This window comes from Rhyacophila brunnea, unplaced genomic scaffold, assembly GCF_057557595.1.
Source record: "Rhyacophila brunnea isolate RB1 unplaced genomic scaffold, BYU_Rbru_1.0 scaffold_9, whole genome shotgun sequence".
Taxonomy (NCBI): domain Eukaryota; kingdom Metazoa; phylum Arthropoda; class Insecta; order Trichoptera; family Rhyacophilidae; genus Rhyacophila; species Rhyacophila brunnea.
Genome location: NW_028233361.1, coordinates 2619389 through 2643836, shown reverse-complemented (window position 1 = coordinate 2643836; position 24448 = coordinate 2619389). Strand labels below are relative to the sequence as shown.

At 35.6% G+C, this 24448-nt stretch overlaps 1 protein-coding gene across 7 annotated transcripts in view; it reads left to right on the top strand.

Annotated features, from left to right (window-relative positions):
* Window positions 1-24448, top strand: part of Ntan1 (N-terminal amidohydrolase 1) — a 272492-nt gene that overhangs the window by 148110 nt on the left and 99934 nt on the right. For 2 of the 7 annotated variants that reach the window (XM_085959723.1, XM_085959726.1), the window contains exon 2: window positions 56-408. The exons of 2 other annotated variants lie outside the window; for them this stretch is intronic. The gene's annotated coding sequence lies outside the window, so the exon portion shown is untranslated. Of the gene's footprint in view, window positions 1-52; window positions 409-24448 lie in introns of all 7 variants that reach the window. 3 more of the 7 variants (XM_085959722.1, XM_085959725.1, XM_085959720.1) reach the window with 2 other exon arrangements.

Sequence of the window (24448 nt, the reverse complement as noted above, 5' to 3'; positions counted from 1 at the left end):
GTATCTACTTATATAGGTATGGATTCTAAAAAGTGATTGTATTACATTTTAGCAGTGATTTAAAAATCTATTGAAATATATTAAGCTGAGTGATTAGACTTTCTAACGTTATAGCGCACCGACGGCTGATCGGGCTTAAATATATATTGTGCTCAATTCTAATTGAAGTTCTCCTTGATGATGACGAGGGCGTATCATCAGCTGCCTTCTTCCAATAATGCACCGCGAAGAACCTGAGCGAGCCGCAATCAACGTCCACCGCCTCTCCTTCGCCGGGCTGCAGCAATTAACTTTTATGGCCCATCCGGAATAATATGCTGACACAATAGATATTATTACCGCGCGCCCATACTGATCGTCGTACCTACCTGTCCATACGTGCAGCGCCGATTCTCCTCGTATTATCAGGTGAGTACCTACCTAAATTATTGACTCGGCTCTGTATTTATTGTTATGTGCGTGTTTCTTAACAACGGCTCTCAAATGGTTACTTTATCAGTTTATCTGGACATTACCGGGTCAGATGTCCCTATATAGATCATTCCAACAGTAGTAATGCTAATTGTAATTAATTACACTCTTTAGTATTGCCAGGAGGCGGAACCTCATATCGATTAAAACCCTACATTGTTATTGGGTTTTAACATAGGTGCTGTAGAATTGTAGATGGTACAGATGGATGCACCAAGCGGACAGATCATTACGTGTCTGTATTGCAGTGGCGAAGAGTGGAGGTAGGCTGTTGACATCAGCCATAAATTGTGCGCACTAAACTTTGTCAGTCATTCGTGTTTGTTTTCATTGAAATAAGACTACGATTTACAGACGATGTTGCTTAGTTTTTAAATTCAATTAAACCCTGCGAAAACCAATCCTTAATACATAATATTAAAAAATTACTCGTCTATATATAAAATATCTAAAATTGTGCAATTAAATCATACATAACTTTGGATACTTTATAGATAGAATAATATTTTTTATCTTTTATAGTTTGGTTTAGGCAGGGATTAATGAATTTTAAAAAAATTAACCATCAATACATCTTAATCCAACGAAAATAAATAAGTATGAATGAAAAAGTGTGCACAATTTTGTCGTATCGCCCAAAGTATAGCAAAACAAAGTTTAATAAAATTGATTTTCTAAAACTAACCAACACCATCTATAAATTATTGTAGTCTTAGTTCAGTAAAAACAAATACGTATGATTAACAAAGTTTAACGCGTATTATTTATGTCAGATCTTAACAGCCTACCTCCACCCCTGCGTCGACAGTAGTAATGCTAATTAGTAATAATTACACTGTAGTATTGCCCAGAGGCGAAACATCATCGATTAATACCCTACATTGTTATTGGGTTTTAACATAGGTGCCGTAGGGGTAGATGCTATAGATTGATGCACCAAGCGGATAGCTCATTACGTGTCTGTATTGTTATGTGGAATATCCCCACCTATTTGTGTTATTCTTGGTTTTGGCTACTTCAGTTATCTGGAAAATTAGGTTGACGACATTTATTATTTTACATTCAATCTGTAAACCGCTTACGAAGAATCGATTGGCGAACGATTAAAATCGATAGGAAAAATAGCATAAAAGCTATGCAACTGGCGTGGGTGGCGTCGCGCTCTAATCATGCCTCTGGAGGGCTAAACTCATCGAGCCGCGCAACACGTCCACTCCACTACCTCATGGGGATTTGCACCTGAAGTTTAGTAGCGAAATCCGCAACTGACTGATGGGTCATCAAACGAAGGCAGTTAAATATGTAATAATAATTATTAACATAATTGTTGTATTTCATTTGCTGGGTGTTCATAACCTTGTATTGGCTGGTAGTCATTTACTCTAGTCCTTGCGTTTCCAATTTAATTTCAATCGCGAGGTCATTTTTGAAACTCTTAACTATTATTATTAGCATAACAGATAAGAATGCTTCTCAGGTTAAATATTTTCTCGCTGCAAATTTCTTCTTTAAGTTCGAGCTCGGATTCAAAAAAAAAAAAAAAACAATTATTGGGGAAGAGTTTAATTTTTCTCAACAGCCTATATCCAAAATTTTCAATTTGCTACGCGATAAACATATTGTATCTCGCATGTTTTCCCCGTGGACTGATAGACATACTACTTTATTTAATTTTGTCAATATTTCAGCAACATTATGTATTTTTGGATAATTACGGAATGATCATCTACAATTCTACAGTACAGAAAATATGTCAACTCTAGCCACATTTCAAACATTCTGATGAGGATTTTACCTCGTGATGCCAACAGATTTCTTAAAAGCAGAACCGAGTGGTAGTTGTCCAGATCCTTACATATAATTTTAAATGATCGTGACTGTAATGGTCGACTTTTATTACAATTAGCAAGATGTTCTAGCACATTTGAAACATTTTGAGCCAGTCTTCTTCCATCAATTATTGTCAAAGTCATATCTTACGAAAATTAGTATTTTCCTCTCGCAGGACAGGGCCGTATTTGGGTATTGCTGCTTTAGACGTATCTCCGATGAATTCACAGTTTTGAAAAATGATGATACCTAATAAAGAAACGAAACAGTTGTATGATCGCTGTCTCACCATTAATTTCAATACAGCTCGCTCTCCGTTGTCTTAACTTAACATAACACGTGTTTTGATTTTTTCCACCGGCTACAACTGTAATTAGCCGTGAATTAATACAAAAAAAAAAGAAAAAAATGTATGTAATAGGTATTATATTCAGACAAATTTGATTTACCTAAAGCTTTGTATTTTCAATAAATCGTCATGTCGTTTTATCCATTAGAACGGTAACGATCCTTCCCTGCTCAACGAAACACGTTTACGTGGTATAATCATCAATGGTTATAATATACTTAGAGGCATTTAGTGGCCTTTTAAGATATTTGGAGGACATGTATCGATATACCATCTGAAGGGTATCATCCATTCTTACTTCTCGTGCCATCCCCTATCGGAGGCCGGCGCGATCGTCGCTATAGGTACATCTCATATCCGAAACAATTCAACAGGGCTTCACTCGTACCAATCACGGAGGTTCTTAAGCCATAACATGCGTTGTCACACGTTCGTTCATACCCTTTTTATACTTAGATATTTTAATACGTATGTTAAATTGCTTGTATAAACATAAATATTGTATCACCTGTTGACTGTTGTACGTTTGTTATAGGTGAGTGTGCACTGTGCATGAAGGCTCACAAAAACGATCAATTAGGACGTTTAAATTAGTTATTTGCAGGGAACTTTTCTGTGATTATTTGTTTATAAAATGTTATTTTGACATAACAGTGATTGACTAATTAGACATATAATATGAAAAACTACATAGGTACGTCAATAGAGTAATAGGTAGATACATCAAAAGAAAATTTAAGCATATCAGTGAAATGCAAAAATCACGTACCTACGAATCTTTTAAAAGATATTTTCTATGAATAAATAGTACTTAATTGAATAATTTTTGATTTATAGTTACGCTATCAAAATATTTTTAGATTTTCTTTTTTAAATCAATGTTAAAACTATATTTCAAAACTTTGCATTGAAAACTGCAGAAATAAAACCGCTTAGGTATCTTATGTTTTTATACAAGTCGAAAAACGAGAAGAGAGCTAAATGCTAATATTCATTTCTCACATTGTATACCACTAAACTTATAACTAAAATACCTAAGTAAAAGGTCTGTAGGGATAGTGCTCAATATAATATTACCCAAAAACCGTTTTTGGTTGCCATTTTTCCAATATGTTGGTGTTTCGTAATCAACGGAAAAAAACCGAGTCAAAATCAATTTGCGACTATTGAACACTATGCAACAGGTAGCCGTAAAATCAAGTAAACTTTCCAACTACCTATATTATGTAATGTTCATATCCACAAACATAAGTGATTTATAAAAATATAAGTACTAATCTTAATAGTGCTATAAAATAGGTCAACCGCAAGACAGCATTATGGAATATTATTCCTTCAGAAAACTTTATTTAAAGTATGTGTTATTATTAATGTGTGTTGTATCTAGTCTAGGTTCATTCATAAAATTCGGTACATAAATAATTAATTAATATACATAAAATAATGTAGTTGTGATATAGGTAGGTACCATATTAACATAATAAGTTAAAGATGTAAGTATGTTTGTTTCAATCAATCTTTCTCAAACTTTGAATCTTGTGTTTATTTTTAAAGTGTATTAAGAGAAGATAGCAAAAAAATCAACAGAAATATAACAAACATCGATTTATTGATTTAGCACGTTCATATCATGTACATGCGATAGGATAGGTACGCAGTACTTACTAACGATATTGATTTATTATCAATCTCTTTCGTGTGACGGCCGATTTTTCAAATTTCACAATCGCCTTGTGTGGCGTCATTTTTTTAATCGCCGCGTCCATCATAACTACCATCTAGTGCAGGATCCCATAGACTTCTCGTATACATAATATGCGGAACGCATTCTGACATTTGGAATAGGTTCTAGGGGTCACCAAGATATATAATGTTGATGTTGCCAGGCGATATTAGTGGTAAATTTTTTTTTATTGAGGTTTTAATTTTTTTCTTATAACCCACCAAAAATTGTTCTGAATTCTTCAATAAAACCAATACCGAATCAGGAATTGATTGAAAATGCAATAATTGTACCATGCCATCGGCATGGTCGTAGAACAGTTCGTCCCATTTGAAAAAATAAAAATAGCGGGTAGTGCAATGTGATCAAAATTATCGATTCTTAGGATCCTCCATGGCTTAAATTATTTTATTTAGTAGCATTTTTGTATAAAATCACCCAGATTGGTTTCTTTACTATATCTATGCATATGACATTAGTTTTAGTATTATGGTTAATCCAGAAACAGTGTAGGTTGCATAAATAGGTAGGTGAATAAATGAAATAACGATAACCACTAACCACACTAAGTACACATTTTTATTTAAAAAAAAGAAACAACAAGTCAAGTGTTCAAACTGCTTTTAGTAAAGTATCATGATCACAGTTTTTACAAACACTACTTACACATTTGCACAATGATATACATGTCAAAGCCAATTTCTTATAACTACATGATAATGTACTATAGATATAGTAAAGAAACCAATCTGGGTGATTTTATACAAAAATGCTACTAAATAAAATAATTTAAGCCATGGAGGATCCTAAGAATCGATAATTTTGATCACATTGCACTACCCGCTATTTTTATTTTTTCAAATGGGACGAACCGTTCTACGACCATGCCGATGGCATGGTACAATTATTGCATTTTCAATAAATTCCTGATTCGGTCTTGGTTTTATTGAAGAATTCAGAACAATTTTTGGCGGGTTATAAGAAAAAAAATTAAAACCTCAATAAAAAAAAAATTACCACTAATATCGCCTGGCAACATCAACATTATATATCTTGGTGACCCCTAAAACCTATTCCAATTGTCAGAATGCGTTCCGCATATTATGTATACGAGAAGTCTATGGGATTCTGCACTAATCTTCTGCCTCATTCATTATGTCGGTCATGAGACTCCATGAGTAAGATTATAAATAGTAATTAACTCTAATTTTCTAATAAGAAAAAAATATCCATCTTTTGCAGTCTCGTACCATATCCGTTATCGAACGTCGGCGAAGACTTTGGTGTCCTCACCTGTAATCATTTTCCTTGGAAAAATATCGTTCTGAAACAATATTCATTGATTTTCAGTCTAGATGTGCTGCATTCTGTTAAGTGGGACAACTTCCTCAGGGATGTGTTAATTGTATTGTGCTACATATGGAAGTTCTTGAAAAGGAAGAGGCTAACGATCTTATCGATTTTCACCTTACCCCGATTGTAATGGCTAAACGCGACAACGACTTTCTATTTAGATTCTGCTCGAACAATTTATTAAGACTTTAAGTCGTGATAGAACTCTGTCTTACGCATTTGCATATTATGTATTATCTATTAACTTACATAATAATGTACACTATATACCATATACGTATCGAGTAATTAGTAATTGGTATTTTACAACAAATATGAAAACTCAATTTTCAAACAGCTATTCTAGCCTCCATCTTTCCCCTTTTCCATGTTATTAATTAAGCGATGCGAGTATTCCTAAAAACCGTTGTAGGCGTGCATCTTTCATATTATTGGTTAATCTGTGAATAGAGTTGCCACTTCGTAACTTTGCACTCCTACTCTAGGATGAAAATGATGTACTTAATTATATTCTAAAAATATTTTTTTACATATATTTTTGTAGACATAAGTACCTACTCTACCTAATCCGCATTTTGATGAAAATATAACTTATCGAAAGTGTTGCCAAATGGCTAAATTCAAGAAATACTAATATTTATTCTAAAAATCAAAAAACGTCAGTAGTTTGTTTGTACTAGTAATGTGCGTTTGTACGAACAAGTGTGGTTAATTTTAACTCTGTATATTCTTTGGAAATTCTGGGTTATTTGGCATTGTACCAAATTCAGATAACGTAACGGCGTGTGTTGGCGTAAATAAAAAGAAAAAGAAAGGTGTTTTGCGTAGAATTAACGGCAAACTTAAATGCAACAATTTTGCCTAATATATCTGACCATGGAATAGGATTACTCCAGTTAATAATGCAGGTTAATGTAGAGAGCAGAAGTTACATAGGCAGACAGAGATCCTTTTAGCTACGCAACCTCCCACCTACTTCGGTAAAAGCGGTATCAAAAGGAGAAGATACTTATGAATATAAATGTTGGTAGGTATATAATTAACAACACACTTTTGATGAGAATTATACTACATTGGTCCATCGGTACCTATACTATTTTGACAAATACAAATTATATTTTATATGCAACATTGATAGATACCTACTATCGACAGATTGTACTTCATGGAATTAGAATTCATATACCTATGTATTTTAAGCATTACTAGGTATATCATCAGCCGGGGTCGATCCACTGCTGGGTGAAGGCCTCCCCATATATATCTACATTATTCTCGATCCCCAGATCTTTACTGCGACGTACCTACATCCACCGAACTTTATCAGCTCGCCTGTCCAGCGGGTTTTAGGGCGTCCCTGTGAACGTTTAGTGCCTATTGGGTACCACTGTATGACGGCATTTGTCCAGCGGTTGTCCATTCGCCGAGCGATATGTCCGGCCCAATACCATTTCATTTACTTAGCGAACGTTGTACGTGCCAATTGTCATTGGAAGGCAGCCGTTACCGTTCCTCCGGGGATTGTTAGCACCCTCTGCCTTCCCTTGCTGATTGCTGCCGTAATTAGTGTTGGTTGGCCTCCTGAAAATGAAGGCCGAAGTGTTTTTGTTTCTTTGTCATCGGGGGTATTTGGACCTAGCATACCATTCTGTCTGGGCGGGTTGGTGTGTGGTTTTCAGTCTGGGTTTTCCTTCCCGTAGCCAAGTGTCTCTCGTTTTGAGGCGCCAGAGTTTTGCGTTCCACCCTTATCTATTAGCTACAGATGGGCTATATTATCCTAAGACACACAGACACAGATAGGATTTGTTGGTGTCAATTTTATGGCGTCTTAACACTTTATAGAAGTATAATACCCATTGCCATTCGTAGGTATACTTCAAGCCGTAACCAACCTTTCGTAAAAAAGAAAAATACACTAGAAAACAAAATCACAAACAAAATCATAGAACTAGTCATATAACAGGTCGCAATGGAACCGGCAAGGCATCAATCCACACAATAGCTTCCGGTTTGTCCTGGTGTATTGCTGAAACTCCCCCGGGAAAGTCATACATGTTTGAGTTAGTGACACACACTGACAACATTAATTACAATTTCGCGACAAGTAGATGAAAATTTTTCAGTGATTGTCAATCCACAGCTAAATAAGGCCGCCGCTGTTCCGTGATCTCTACCATAGTAGTAAGGTATTCATTAATATATCATGCTATCTCTATGTTACCACTGACATCAAACATGTATCTGAGTCGAAAGCTGTCGCTATCTCGTTTTGTAATCGGGAACTGTTCACAATGACTCTTCTACGGACCGTGTGAACAAGTTAAACATCTTCCTAACGCGAGCACCTTTCTATTACAATTATATCTTCCGCAGTTTATTGTCAACTTCATATAAATGGCCCCAAATAACTAAACAATCACAAAAAATAGCTTCTGGCAGGAGAGGTATTTAATTATGATAGCTCATTTAAAAACATTTGCTGAGAGGAAAATGTGAGAAACTCTGTTATATGGCCACACGCAATTTTCATTTGATGAATTCATCAGATATCTTGAAGCCGTTACGTCATTTATCTTTTGATTATACAATACTTCTTTAAGAATTTCCCATCATAGCCATATTTCTCTAGATTAACGCCTGGCGTATACTAGTAAAACAGAAGGAAAAGGCACTAACTAAAAGACAATTAATGTTTGCTTAAATAATTTGAAAGCACCTCAAATATATAACTACTAGACAAAATATTTGAAAATAAACGACGCCCGACGTGATTCGAACCCTTTTCCAATGTACGCCCAGTTACTTACTTATTTCGGGGCATTAGTATTTATATGAAGTCATCCGTTATAATATGTAGGTATCGGTTGGGGCACTATGGCCAAATGGATTTTTTCCACGTTATCTTAAGGCATAAAGCCCATTGACGCAGCGAGTGCGGCGCTCGCGCAAAATTTCTACAAGTGGCGCGTAAATCATCAAAAATACAACGTAATCAAATACGCCAGCGCCCACTGGACTTCACGGTGCCTTGCGCCCCGCGTGCCGCATGAGTCACCGTTTTTCGCTTCTCGGCGATACGATTTAATGAAAATACAAAGAAGTCCATTCATTGAACACGGCTACCAAAATTACGCTGCTTGAGGCCTCGTCGATCGACGGGCGAAAAGCAATTATTTAATTACAGAGAAGTCATTGTTTAATTTTATTGCGTGTTCAGTTTATCGCTGGTTGAATAATGTCGTCGTAAATATTAATGACAAGCCCCGAAATAATATAATATTTTTATTGCTTTGTTATGAGAGACGCTGTAAAAATAATTGTTTTGTGCTGCTTGGGCCGCTTATTACATAGGTGAAGGGTAATGCGCGGGAAGAGACGTGTGATTATGGTTATGAATAAACACTGCATTCGCCGACTTCGCCCGCTCGACGCGTTCTATGAGCGCTATCGCTAAGGACTCATTAACTAAGAACATTCATTCACCTATGGTAAATAATATATAACTGACACAATTATTAAATTTACTTACTGCTAATCAATATAAATGTCATTGCTGCTAATATACAACATTAACAAATACGAGGGTTGTGAAAATATATGTATTTTATGTATAACTATATGTATTTTTAATGAGCACCTATTTTAAAGACTTGTTCTTTTAAAATTTAGGTACACGCAAGTTAGGATTGTTAATTATAAAATGAATTATGGTTTGATCCAATGGGCGATTTTAATATTTGCATTAATAGTAGCTTGCATTATTTAGGAGATTTTTTATGTTTTATAGGTTATCTGAAATTTTTTTTATTTTAAATAAATATAATCTGCAAAATAGTGTAACTGCTCATATTCATAAAACCTTTCGTTGTATTTGTTTTCAAATCGTCAATATTATTATATACATACATACATCTTCATCAATAAATTATCTCTGCATCCTGAGAATAGTTTTGACAAGAACGTGGACCCGATTGTGGAGATTTTTAAACGACATTGAGTTAACGCTTAATTGTTTAATACTTTAATTGAAGAGCTACCTATCTCAACAATTAAATATTTGATTGTATCTAAAAACACGATTCTTACGAACAAGGTCAATTATTTTGATCAACTTACATGTGAACAGTAGAACGTATAAAACTACCGTTACTCAGTACTACATAGATCGAAAGTAACTTTAAATTAAATGCAAAAATAAAAACAAGTTTTTAAAACACTAATCCTTATAAAGTGACCAAAACGTCAGAAAACAAACACGTTGAATAAAGATTAAGATATATTTCGAAAGTAAACATGTAGTAAGTACCTACGTCAGTGGCGCAATATGAAATATGAAAATCATCAGAATGATTTTACACATTGAAATCGAAAGCCTACTACTATACTAACTAATAAACTATACCTTGGGCTTAGACAAACAGCACGGCAAAAAATGATTTTTAATTCTCCAGCACCCTTTTTAGTAAGATTTCTTACATTTTAATTTCTAACACAAAAATTTCGAAACACTGATGTCAGGTTTTTTTAGAAACCCGTTCCCTAATGAAATTCTCGGTGTCCACCCAAATTCTGGAGTGGTATAGGTGATGGCTGGGGAGGGTTGACAGGGCTCTAGCCTGGGGGCCCGGGCTGTGGGGGGCCGGCGTGTCGGGTTGACCAGATAAGTGAGATAAACACACATCATAAATTATCTTTAATAGTAAAAAAAGTCGCCTGCGGCGCTATTACACTTCATGACTATGAACATTTCAAATTATATAATTGTCCAATATATTTTGAGATTATTATGTGTCGATACTCGACAGCTCCATTATTAAAGTAGATTTATTGAAAATCGCCAATAATTCACTGTATAAGTACCCTCAATTTGAACTAAAACACAATTTGAAAAACGTTAATGTAGTGTTTCACACTGTCTTTAAACTAAGCGGTGGATAGGGGGGCCGTCAAATACCCTAGCCCAGTCGTCGGCAAACTCATTAGTCAATAGAGCCAAATATCAACAGTACAACGATTGAGATTTCTTTTGAGAGCCAAATTTCTTAAACTGAAATTATATGCGTAGGTATTAAGTAGGTACATTAAAGTAGGTACATGCTAATTTACTTAATAAACTTTAGTTAAAGTTTTAAGTCCTAATTAAATTATAGGTAGGTACACTGAATAAAACTGAATATCATACGTAATAATGATCTTATTTATTAATAAAAATTAAATTGTACGTCAGGTATCCATAAAATTGAATCATGAAAATGACTGACAAACTCAATGTGAATAATGGCCTTGCATCTCCTTTTTGCTAACCCCAAAACTTGCAATATTAACATTGTTGAAAGATTTTATTCAGTACTTAATTAAATACAGAACTTTATTTTTCTTGACTCTTCTCCTCAGTTGCTTTCTTCCTTGCATCATCGACAGAATATTTAGCGCAAAATTACGAGTTTTTAGTTGTAGTATCTGTCTAAATTTGAATGCGCTAATTTTTCCCGACACATAAATAAAGGTCGGTAAGCCATTTAAGTTTTGAATAAACGCGAAGTCTCGGTCTATTCAACATTACATTTACGGTTATCCTCTTCCATTTTCTTTGCTTCTTCTTTGTAGCCATGTCAAATATGGCAGAGAGCATCTGTGGCAGAGCCGCACTCAAGGGGCCAAAGAGCCGCAGTTTGCCGACCACTGCCCTAGCCTGAGGGCTCGTTTCAAGATGTGGGGGCCATGGTGTAGGTACACCGAGTGCAATAGACAAAAGACCGATAAACGAGATATTAGGCTGTGTTGTACGATGGAATTCGGCATAAATATTGTAGCTCTCTAGACCAGTGTTCCCCAAACTTTCGACATCTGTGTACCCCTTCTATAATTTTCGTAACACTGAGTACTCCTCGTCAAAGAAAAATGCATATAAGTACTTTAATAACAATCAAAATATATTCCTTTTGTAGTACATAAACAAAATAATAATAAACGAAAAATAAAATTCATTCATAATAAAATATAAATAAAAGTTATATTATAAAAAATAACATTCATTATAAACCATGAAAGGATGAAATTATTTATGTTGAAACGATAGATCATCATAATTTGGTTCCCTGGTTATTAATTTTAATCTGAGATGCGGTTACACACCCAAAGGCTGTTCATTTTTTTGACTTAATGTCTACAAATGCTGAAAAAGCAACTTCACATAGATATGAAGTTGAAAAAGGTAATGTATTTCGGGAATTTCTCTGTTAAAACTAGATACACATGTTGCATTTGCAACCTAAATGATGTTTAAGTACACTCCTTATATTTATTTTGCAAGAATCCGTCTGAAGCTAATAATTCCAACAATTGCTCTTCTTCCGCTTGCGATAAACCTTCTAGCATGGATGTTGTATTAATGCTTGTTGCACCAGGCGTAGCCATAACCAGGTGCAGCGCGTACCTCCACCAAACTCTTCCCGTACCCCAGGGGGTATGCGTACCACACTTTGGGAAACACTGCTCTAGACCAAGCGGGTAGCACAGCCGATATTATTTAAGTAATGTTTAAGCATACTAGGTGCACATGTCCAGCATGGTCGCTGTTCACTTCCAATCCGCCAGTCGCTGATGACACGCTCAACGGTTACCGCCATTATGCCTCCAATTTAATAAAAACTAGGAGAAAATGTACAAATATATCGCCGTGTATTGTGAAATTATGTAAAAATATTTATATGAAGAAGAAAAAGAGCCTATGGGACTAATTTCCATTCTCCTCCTTCGGCCCCCCCAATAATAAATCCTGGGTGCGCCACTGACCTACGTTATCATTGTAGAGGACAGCCTTTCTTTGCGCATTGTACTACTTTCGAGTTAACACAATACGAGATTATGGCATCTTAGCTTAATTCAGAATTTATCAAAAACCAAAAACTGTAACCAATTTGGAAGAGCAAAAACATTTCCAAAGCGTCTAAAATGGAGGCGGATGGCCAAACTAACCAACGATTACATGCGAACTTCAGATTCTAGACAGACTCTCCTCGGTTTGCATTTGCCGGATTTTCCTAATTTTTGGTCATATATAGAGTTGGGTATTTCCCGAGAAAATCTCAACCTCGAGATTCGGGATTTTAAGAAAAGAATTCTCAAGAATTCTCGAGATATCGGGGAACTAAAAAAAACCTGTAAAAGTCATAAAAACAGTGTAAAAACAGGCAAATTTCAAAAAAATATGTTTTTCTTTTATGTAAGAAGACAAACAAAAAATAAGTAGGAAAACAAAAATAATTCAAAACATTACTTATTAAAATAGAAATTCAAAAAACACAGACTGTCAATCGCTGCGAATGACAATCGCGCACGCTTTTGAGACACAAAATTCCCTGATGTTCATTTTGAGTCGATGTCGGCTTAATTGTGTTAAATGCCCCGATCAATCTTTGAACGTTTTGTGTTTTCTGTCCACTTTTTTCATATAGAAAAATGTTTTTTCAATTAATATTTGATAGTAAAGAAATCCCGAATCCCGGGAAAAGATTCTCGAGATTCGCAATTTCCCGAAATGTTGAAAATTTAAATTCTCGAGATTTGGGATGGAAAATTTCGAAAATTTCTCGAGAATTCCCGTCGGGAAATTCCCGAAACCCAACTCTAGTCATATAGTCCGCGGGAATAATGATAATCTGGAAAAACTCATAGTGTATTTTTGGTCAGGTTGAAGGTCGGAGGACGAGGTTCGTTAAGGTGGATGAATCAAATACATACATACTACGAATGCCACATAATATACAACCTGCGTGCTGAGACAGATGGAAACAAGCCACGAAGAAGGGTGTCAGAGAGCCAAATAATCCGGGTCACCATATTTAATAATGCTGGTCACGAGGCAGAAGAGAAAAAAAGGTAAACAGGAAATAGATGAAAATGCCGTTGACATTTAAAACACAGTCCAAGTTACGTTATATAAAGTTAGTAAAAACTGTAAATTCGGTTACGTAGTTCGTGTCTCTGTGTACGAAACTACTCAATTCAGATAATGATTGAGGATGCATTCCGTGGCCACAATGCAACATAGTATAATATTATTTCACAATGGTCTTTCCTATAATAATATTTGAAAATATTTATGATTGTCGGTATTGCTCGCTGGAGAGCTCAGATTCGAATTGCATCTTGATAAAGCGGCTTTTGTTGTTCGAAAGAGATTTATTTTTTAAAAGGCGGAGATAACGTATTTATAGAAACGTCTTTATTATGCAGTCCTGGAAATATATTGAGTTGTGTATCTACTTCGTATGTTTTTACCTACGTTAACTATTGTTAATCATGTATGGAATTGTAAATTTTCTTAATTAAACGTGATAGTTATTTTACTGGGGTGAAATAATTGCTTCAGCTATGTACATTATATTATATTATACAGTATGTCAGCCATCAAGCTGGTTATTCATTTCATTTAATACGACTAGTAGGTAATATTGTTGTTTCGACTTCGCGGTATTTATTATTCTGGACAGAAGATCCATATCGTTCGATGGCTAAACTGTAATTATTTTCTTATCTCTGCGCCAGTCTCATCATTAGATTTAAAATCATATATAAACATGCGTATACTTGCAACCTTTTGCTCTCCTTTTTCGGACATGCTGTCTTCCACTTTTATGAGTTTTCTTATTCATAGGAGGACATTTGCACGTTTTTTCGCGATACTCTTTCAATCGCTATGCGGCTGATTTTGATATTCAAAGTCAAAACAAAACATTATTTCGAATGGTGAAATATAGTTGTTTACTGCTGTATAAGTTAGAGCAGCGGTTTCCAACCTGGGAGGCGCGCCTCCCAGGGGAGGCGCGATCTATTGCCAGGGGAGGCGCCAAAATTTTTTAATAAATTAATTTTTATACCATAATATCTACAAATAAAATATTTGGAGCGGAGAAATTTAAAAATGGCGCTTTTGCAAACGCTCTGTTTTGGTAATGCACAAAACTACCGCTGGTTGCATGAAAACAATAACCTCAAATTTAAATGTCACTCGTAGCTAAAGTGTCAACTGAAGCGTGTAGGCAGGGTGTGATATTGTTTTTTTAAATTGTTTTTGACGTGATTTCTTTAATATAATATAACAATAATACATGTCTTCACTTTTAAATGATTTCTACGCCAGATATATTGAAGCAAACAAAAATCTATTTCCTGAGTTCTTGGTTAGTTTGCTAATGCATTTTTCATATTATTTTATTAATAGTAAAAAAGTCGCCTGCGGCGCTGCTTTGTTTCAGGGCTATTAAATATTTTAAATATATGGGTGAAAGATCCTGGCCTGTGGGCCCTATTCAGTATGTGGAGCCCATGATAGAATCCATTAATTTTTGTCAATGAACGATGATGAATTTGGTTGACTTCTATTAAAATTGATTGTGGTAATAAACAAGCTCATTCGTCGCATGAAAAAAAAATTAATTAAAAAATGAATTTAATATAAGTAAGTTGTAAAAACTTGTGTGTTAAAAAAGTGTCTGTATTATTTAATGAAATAAAGGGGGGGAGGCGCCAAGATTAGATTTTTTTTAAAGGGAGGCGTAGTAACATAAAGGTTGGAGACCACTGAGTTAGAGAGAAATTTGAACAGTGCTCGAGAGTTTTTTCGTGCCGTTTTTGTGTTTCATATCGTATTTATTTTAACCTCGCTTAAAGAAGAATATTTCAAAAACTTTTTAACACCAATTTGGACATTTGGGAAAGTTTTTACAACATAAACGGAATTAAATATATTTCAGTAAGGTAGGTATATAATGATATAAAAATAAAATTTACATTACGGCATGAGTTGTTCGCTTTCTTGGCCTTTGTAGCACGAGATTGATTATGCATAATAATAATATTATGAACGATAACGTTGATTTTGATGACTTGTGTATCTGATTGATTCTACCATGTCAATGAAGCGGAAATCACAATTATTATGTTCATACTTTCTGTAAATAATTTAATTATCATTTTATATAGTTGTTTATTTATTAAATTTGTAGATTGTTTGTTTTTGATACGCCATGGCTAATAAACTATCAAACGTGCACGACGAAATATGAAAGAAATAAGTGCGCGTATTTTGTTTTTTTGACCACTATAATTACCACTATAATTATTTAACTATGGGCAGGAAATAACTGTGTTTAACCTAATCGTTTCGCTTATTAATTGATATATTCCACCTACGCGAGCATGAGTTTAGAACCTTTAGGTAGATGTTGTTTAAATATTCTTAAAATAGGGTCTACTTTGCTTATTCGGTGCACTTAAAAAATGTATTTACTATTTTATACTATATTTTTCTAGTAGGTACCTACTTCAATTTCTTTGTTTTTTTTTAAAATATTATTTCTGTGTTTTTTCCCGTGTCAAGTCGTGAATGCCTATAATTTATAAAATGTGCTATATAGCTAATGTGCTAGATAACATTGGATTTGATGTGCCATTTTATTTTATGATTATCTTCGAAATATATTTGATTGTATTTTGATCGTATTAGTTATTAGGTACTTATTACAATAAATTACAAAAACATATCATAATTTTATGCACTGGTTTGGAAAATAACGTATGTTCCAATGAATATTTGTCAACATGAAAGGCAAATTATAATATATTATGTCTATACCTAGTATGTGTGTTTATATTGTTGCACTCAAATAATAAGTACATAGATGAAGAGGAAAGATTTGAGAAACCTTCGAGTCGACGTGGACTGAATCATTTCGCGATTAGTTTACCGTTTTTCGTTCTCCTGTTTAGTGCGTAAGCAATTTTACAACTTAGCCCTCGTATTTTAGATTTCTATACACATGAATTAGGTACGCAATGCATAATTACGTCTTCATAATATTTAGTATTCCTTCATTCATTAATTTACTAAAGCCGTTGGCCAACTGTCGTTAGAATCAAGTGATGTAATTGGTGATGATTTTTGGGTAACATTGTCAGAAATTAAACCGTTTTTTTTAATTCCTTGAGACAATAATGAATAAAAATGAAATATCAGATAGGCCCGCATTGTTCGCTACAATTTTTGTGACCACGCGTGGGTGTGTCTGAATTGGACCCTATTTTATCTACCTATCTAATTCGACTCACGAAACATGATGTCAGTTATGTAAGCCACTCTTATGTCGGGATTGAAACTTTTCTTGTACTTATTAATTATTATTGAATTTTTTGAACTATTATTATTATCTAATTTTCTATCACCGATTAGTTATTATATATTTGGACAACCCTTGAATGATACCCATGCCATCATAGACAAGGGCACATGTTGTTCGAAAAAAATACACCGACAGGTGCGTAAAATATACCTACAAAGCCTTAATAATTTTATCACTTACGGTAGTGAAATACGGTAACAAAAAAGACTATTTGGATATGTTTGAGGTCATCTAAAAAGTCCACGTACGAAGAAGACACGCTTGTATCCCGACCAGGTGACCAGGTTAACCTCTCCTTTCAGGTCTCCTTTAACATTTGCATACTTAGTTGCGGAGTGTAGGAGTGAATGGTGGAAGTTGCGGTCCATGGAAGTCGAGACCCTTATCAGAAGTGATAGCGACTACGAAGAAAAAGACAATCGATTAGGTACCTATAGGATCTGTGATTATTCAGTCGAATCTCAGAGAAACCGCTGGCCAATAATGCTTTATGTATGAATCAATTAAGAAGCTCTAAAATCCAGCCAGTAACTTTATAAGACTTCTAAAAGTCAAACAACAGTCTTGATGATGACTGATAGGATTAATTGACATTCAATGCTCGGTCCTAAGGTCCTGAGAATTACCTACTCCTCAAAGTGGAGGTTATATTATCATATTGATTATCAGAGAAATTGTTGTTAGTCGTTTCAAAGTTAATCGCAATTCTTTAGAAACTGTCGTACTAGTGTAAAAATGTTATTGGTCAGTGATCAGTGATCACTCACCTAGTGAAAGATTGACTGGACCATTTGTGATAGTAATTGTCATCTACGGAGAATATTCGTGTCGCCTGAACTGAAGTGATAATATAATAATAATAAAGTAATCTAACTGTTAACACGCGGTGGCGCTTTTTTGATTGATGCCCGACATGATCGGTCGAAACAAGTGGCTTCATCTACAATCAACGGTGAACTCACTTACCTAGGTACATCATATATTCTGAATTCCAACGATATTTTCTAATCATTTATCTATTTCTGAAGGTATCAACTGTTATAAAAACATTATATTGATCTGCTCTAGCGACCGATGTAGGTGTCTAACTACTTCTTCCACCCAATGCTGTATGAAGCCCTCTCTAAATTGACGCTATTCTTTTCTGACATTCACCGTTATTTGCCACGAATTTATGATCTTCTTCGTCGTGTCGGGTTCATTAGCTACAATGTGTCGCTCCAGAAGTTGGCGAAGGCAACACCATTTTCCTCGGCTTGTAGGACCTCGTCGAAATTGCAGCTTACTGGGCAACACTTGCATTAAAAAAGTTGCTCCATGCTTTGCATTTCACCGCATTCGCAGGTTTGGTCATCGGAGAACCCCCACTTCACCATGTTGTCTCGAGTGCGCCCTACCATGGTTCTCAGTCTGTTTAGGGTGTTCCATGTACGGTACCCGAGACTGGCTCCGGGTGGGAGATGCTCTGCTGGCTTTACCCAATCTTCGAGATCCTCAGAGGCTAGGTTCGCCTCACATGCGTGTAAAGAACCTCCGCGATGGTGCCCCCTGGAAACGATGACAACTACTACCACCGGCCAATATTTACCATACGGAAACTTCAAAAACATGCAAAACGAAAACGAATTTATGATAAATCTAGTATCTCATTAATCCATATTCATAGGCCAATAAACTATACCTTTGGGCTTAGACAAATAAAAACACGGCAAAAAAATGATTTGTAATTCTTCAGCACCCTTTTTAGAAAAATTTCTTAGATTTTAATTTCTAACACAAAAATTTCGAAACACTAATAGAAACCCAATCCCTAATGGAACTGTCAAAAAATTCTCGGTGTCTACCCGAATTCCGGAGTGGTGTAGGTCATGGCTGGGGAGGGCTGACAGGGCTCTAGCTTGGGGGGCCGGGCTGTGTCGGGTTGACTAGATAAGTGAGATAAACACACATCATAAATTAGCTTTAATAGTAAAAAAAGTCTAAGCTATTATGCTTCATAACCATGACCATTTTCAAATATATAATTGTGCAATATATTTTTTGATTATTTTGTGTCGATACTCGACAGCTCCATTATTAAAGTAGATGTATTAAAAATCACCAATAATTCACTGTATAAGTACCCTTAATTTGAACTAAACACACAATTTGAAAAACGTTTATGTAGTTACATTAACTACATTAACGTTTTTGCTTTGCTGCTTTTAATCTTAGCAGTAGGTAGGGGGCCTGCCAAATATCTTAGCCTTAGGTCCCGTTTCAAGATGTGGAGACCATGGTGTAGGTACACCGAGTGCAATAGACAAAATACAAAGACTAATTTACATTCTCCTCCTTGGCCCCCCCAATATTAAATCCTGGGTGCGCCACTGCCCTCTACTGTACACGGTCCTTCTGTGAACATTGTTTTCTTGTGCTGTAGCCTCTCTTAAATCCGGTTTTCTCTCTCGTTTGGTTATATTCTAGCTCTAGCACAATTTCCAGGCGGCGGATTCTACAGAATTGGCAACAGACTGATCGACCAATCATTTTTTAAATCACCGCGATTCCCTTTCTTATATGATGATCAAGGTATTTTCCAGGCCTTCGAGATATTCGCTTCATGCAAGCAGATTATGAGCAGTCTCCCAAGAACTTCGTACGCAGTTTTATTTCGTTTCTATTAGCATTCCCATCTTTCATACTTCTCATGTCTGTTATCGCATGTTAAGTACCTACTTCATAAATATTAGTTTCGGGGAGGCGGGCTTAAACATCTCCCTTCCTCTGAAAATCTATATTCGCCGCATTTCTATCATTTGATCCATGTGTGAGTGACTCGGCGCGTCGGAAACTGCTAGAGAAATTCATATACTTATATAGTTACACTAAACGACCACAAGGCAACCCTAAATCCCCGCTGAATCGAGGAACTTCAAGTTTGCGGGATATACGTGGCGACGAAGAACTATGGACCTAGAAAAATATGAGAAGTTGGGTTAGGGATTCAGTTGACGTTTACGACAATATTCATCCGTGTCAAATACCTACCGTGTATAATAATACGAATAATAATATCATTTCATGACGTATAGGAACCTAGTTAGTGACGTCGAAATGAAATCTGTATCATTCGATTTAATTACGTAATTGTTATCTCGCCCCAAATCATTCGCAACATCACGAAACAGCATGGTCGCCGCTGGCCTTATTGTTTATTGCATTACCGTGATGGCAACATTGTAAAGCCGAAACCAACTGGAGGACACATTCCTTCCTCCAAATCGAACACAATATCGCAAAGTTCGTTTGATGGAATATTCACGGATTTTTCTAATTTTATTAAGTATCGTCAAGTTTTTCTGCATTGGAAATAGCTGCCAAGATTATGAGCAAAAGGCAAAAACAGAATACGAGTAGGTACATGCCAAGACCCACATTGGGTTGTAGCGGCGATGATCAATGAATGAATTGTCCAGCTCTTCCTCAAACGACGGCAAAGAACAATGCGAAGGAAAATTATAAGTAGTATACAAGTATACTTATATAAATTATTATTGATATCATTTGTTTGCAATTATCTTTTGAGTATTTAATACGAAAATGTCGTTTTATAAATTCGTCAACGAAACTGACGCGCCGACACATGTACGATGTACGCTTGGTGACGTTCGAATGTTTCGGATTGATCTATGAAGGACTTACAAATAATATGATCTGAAAAATCTTTGAAATTAATAGTATATTAAAATTGCTAAGAAAATGTGATTCAGGTATATTTGATTCCGTTGATCTTATTGCTTATTGAACGTAGCGATGGCTGGCAAGATTTCTGTCACCGTTGATGCAATATTTCATCGAGTACAAGCGTTGCCGCGAGGCTGCCACCGTCCGACAGCCCCCGAAGTCAGAGTTATCTGTCAGTCGTCAGCCAGGTGAGTGACTGACGTCAGAGGAGAGTGCGCAGTCGCCCGCGGCACCACGTCGTGACGCCGTGATCGTTCTCCGGGAGGATCTCTGCACGTCGCCTAACGGTGCATCACTTCGCTGCACTTGCATTGTGTGCAGTTCAACTACTTGCACGCTCGTTTATTCCATTTTGTAATGAAGGTAATTGGACATTGTTATGGGACGAAAATTTACTTATTGCATATGTGCAGTCAATAATCTATGGTCGCTGTGGCTGTCACCATAACAGCGCAGAAGACCGCCTTTTAGACTTAAGGCTCGATGACATTGAGCTACTTTACAAGCTGCTAGTCGGCGAGTTTAAAAGCGGGCGAGTCAGCTAGTGCGATAGTGATGATGATACACAAAACTTTCCACTCGCTCAGAGGCCAACAAGCTAGCGAGTTGAAACCATATGTTGTTTCTTTAATTTGCGGTGAATGTAAATAAAAATGTAGGTATATAAAAGTTCATTGGGATTTACGCCAGACCCCCAATATTGAAAGGGTACATAGGATATTATACTTTATGTATCTTAAAACGTAATTTTTGGTACTATTTGATAGGACGTATTGAGTAGTTCGTTTTTTTACCGGCAGGTTCGCCACTGTCGCCCTACTGCACAGACGCAGATCGGCCCACACGCCAGCAAGTAGCGAGTAAAGTAGCCCGCCTTTTAACTTTTCTCGGTAGCTTATTTATAATCTGCTTGTTAGCTAGTTCGATGATGACACTGGGTGAGTTTACAAGCAGATAGTAAATTCGCCGGCTTGTAGCTTGTAAAGTAGCTCAATGTCATCGAGCGTTTAGACGGAGGTATACGATTATATCAAACGAATATATTATATTATTATAATGATTGACTCTGCAATCCGGCCAGGTCAATCTTGACAACCTTCCTATTAGTTTTCCCAGACGTCTTTTGACCAGTGGAAAATTTACCTGCAGGTAGGTACTCTCCGTTGGAGTAGGGCTCAGCATTGACAAGGGGCCCTCAAATTGAAATGTTCCAAACAATATTAACAAAGAAGTATAGTCTTTCCGTAAATATTGTATACTTACTTATATTTATATACTTCACATAATATATTATGTTGCGTTTTAGAAAATAATAATTATGAAATGCAGTTTTTCATGTCTACCGCCATTTTTAGTTAGGATCACTGGCGGCTCCCTCTATAGGTCATTCGGTCATTGACCTGCCAAAATAAATACCTAAAAGTGCGGCCACACCGGCAACAAGTCGCGCGACAACTCGTTAAATTTTACGATAATTATCATAATTGCTTAAGAAATTTTACGATAATTATCATGCTTATCGTAAAATTTAACGAGTTGTCGCGCGACTTGTTTTCGGTGTGGACCCGGCATTACAATCGACATAATAATATTAATAATATGTGCAATGTCATATATAATAATATTAATAATAATCGGTGGATTTGAAATTATAGGGCGCGCGATATTGTGTCAACCCAGTCTATTGGGCTTTTTTTGTTTGGGCGATAATTCCCCGAACAAAAATATTGTGTTCGCCGGCAGTCTGAAAATTGACCCAAATTGAATATTTTTATAAAATTTTCTCTCTCGTTTCTCATACATAAGACAGAGATCGATATAACACAAAATACGAGATCGAAGCTTGTAACGGTGCGTGAATTACTGTAATATCGGCAATGCCCGAGTGTGAGACAAAAGATTTTTTCACCTAATTAAATGAAACAGAATGATAACACTGACTAGATAATTGGTCTCAAGACGCAACTGTGTATGCGGTTCGGATTCGTTGACAGGTTTTGACGAATGCCTTTGGTTATTTTAATAATATATACGGAGTTTTTGGTGATTTATAACATTTTTGTGAAGCAGTTAGTACGCACGCAGTAGCAATTGAAGTCTGTGATACAATTATAATGGAAATGGAAGCACGATTTGCATCCAACGATCATCTCATTATATCCGATTTGTTCAATAAAGAAAATTACACTGATTTTAAAAATAATTTTCCCACACGTCAAGTAAATTTGGTAAAACTGTTAGAAGAAATAAACATAATCAAGTTAAAAAATGAATTATTGGTGTTTTATCAACGAGATGATTTGCATGGCGCTATTAGTGCAGTTTCTCTTCTACATTTTTTACTCAGCAATAATTTCAACGAAACATTTTCCGAGTCGATCAAAGTTCTCCAATTTATTTGCGTCATACCAATGACAACAGTTGAAAGTGAAAGATGTTTTTCCACTCTCAAAAGAATAAAAACCTTTCTACGCAATAGGGCCAGGATAGACTGACCGCTCTTGCAATGCTCAGTATTGAAAAAAAATATGTGGGAAAAATAGACAATTTTTATAATCGTGTGATTGATGATTTTTCAAAAAACAAAGAAAGAAAAGTGGACCTGATTTACAAAAAATTATAATGCGTTGTGTGCAATTTCGGTTAACGATGGGTTGGCGTTATGAAAAACGGACATTTTTTGAAGGGTTAGTAGGTACCGACCTATAACAATTTCTAGCACTTATTCTATAATGTATAAAAAGTCAATTTGCAATACGTCTTTTCAGTATACAACGAAAAGGCAAATTAAAATAATATATTCAAAATTGACCTGCTAGGTTTTTCCGGATTAAGCCGCCAATGGTTAGGATAGGTAAATTTTGTTTCAAATCTTTTAGAATAAGATATATATTTTTCCAGTGATTTCCCACAACCCACAATAAACCCACAAACCCACAATAAAAATTACTCGAGCATTTTCACACTGGATCCAACAGTGTCAGTACCTTCATTATAACGTCATAAAATGTTGTTTAAAAATTATCACGAGTGACTAATATTATGTTATAAATTTATTCGTAAAATGAGAAAGGCAGTTATGCACGGCGGAGAATTAAATGCAATAAAACCATGTCCGAATATTTTATAAGATAATATTTTTTTAAGAACACTGGTATGAACACGTTTGGTATGATATTGTGAACATTTAAATACATATAGGAATTGAGCCAAAATTATGTGTTTAGAATGTTTAGATTATTATTGTATTTTGTGCGTGCCTACTTGATTATTTTCCGTATATGCTATACCTATACCTAACCTACGTAACTATATGTAATCGGACGTAGGCAATGATTTTGGCGATTTTTTCTGTCTGTCAAGAATGAAGTGCCAAGCGCTAAACTCAACTCTTTCATCTTTTGCCAGAGTACCTATTTCTTTAGGAGGCATGTTCTGTGTCCGCGGGAAAATAAATTTCACCGGTAGTGGTGTGAATTTCTCTTCAATTCCACATGTAATGCGAAGGCTCTGAAAAAATCTTATGCTCTTGGTAATGTATGTATTTCTTACTCCATTTAAATAAAATATAATTATTTGTTTCCTTTCGTTAGGTTTGTCCGTCCCAAGTTTGTAAACGTCATGTTAACATAACATTGCTTGATCGATGGCGTCCCACTTTTCGCGATGATAATTCAATTACTTATGTCGGAATCATTTTTGTCCGTGATAATAATATGTTCTCTTCAAATGTTATGCTTTTTATTTGGCTGTACCGTTCAATCAAAGTGGCCATCCAAGATGGCAACGAAACAACAATCTTCGGAATCGGCC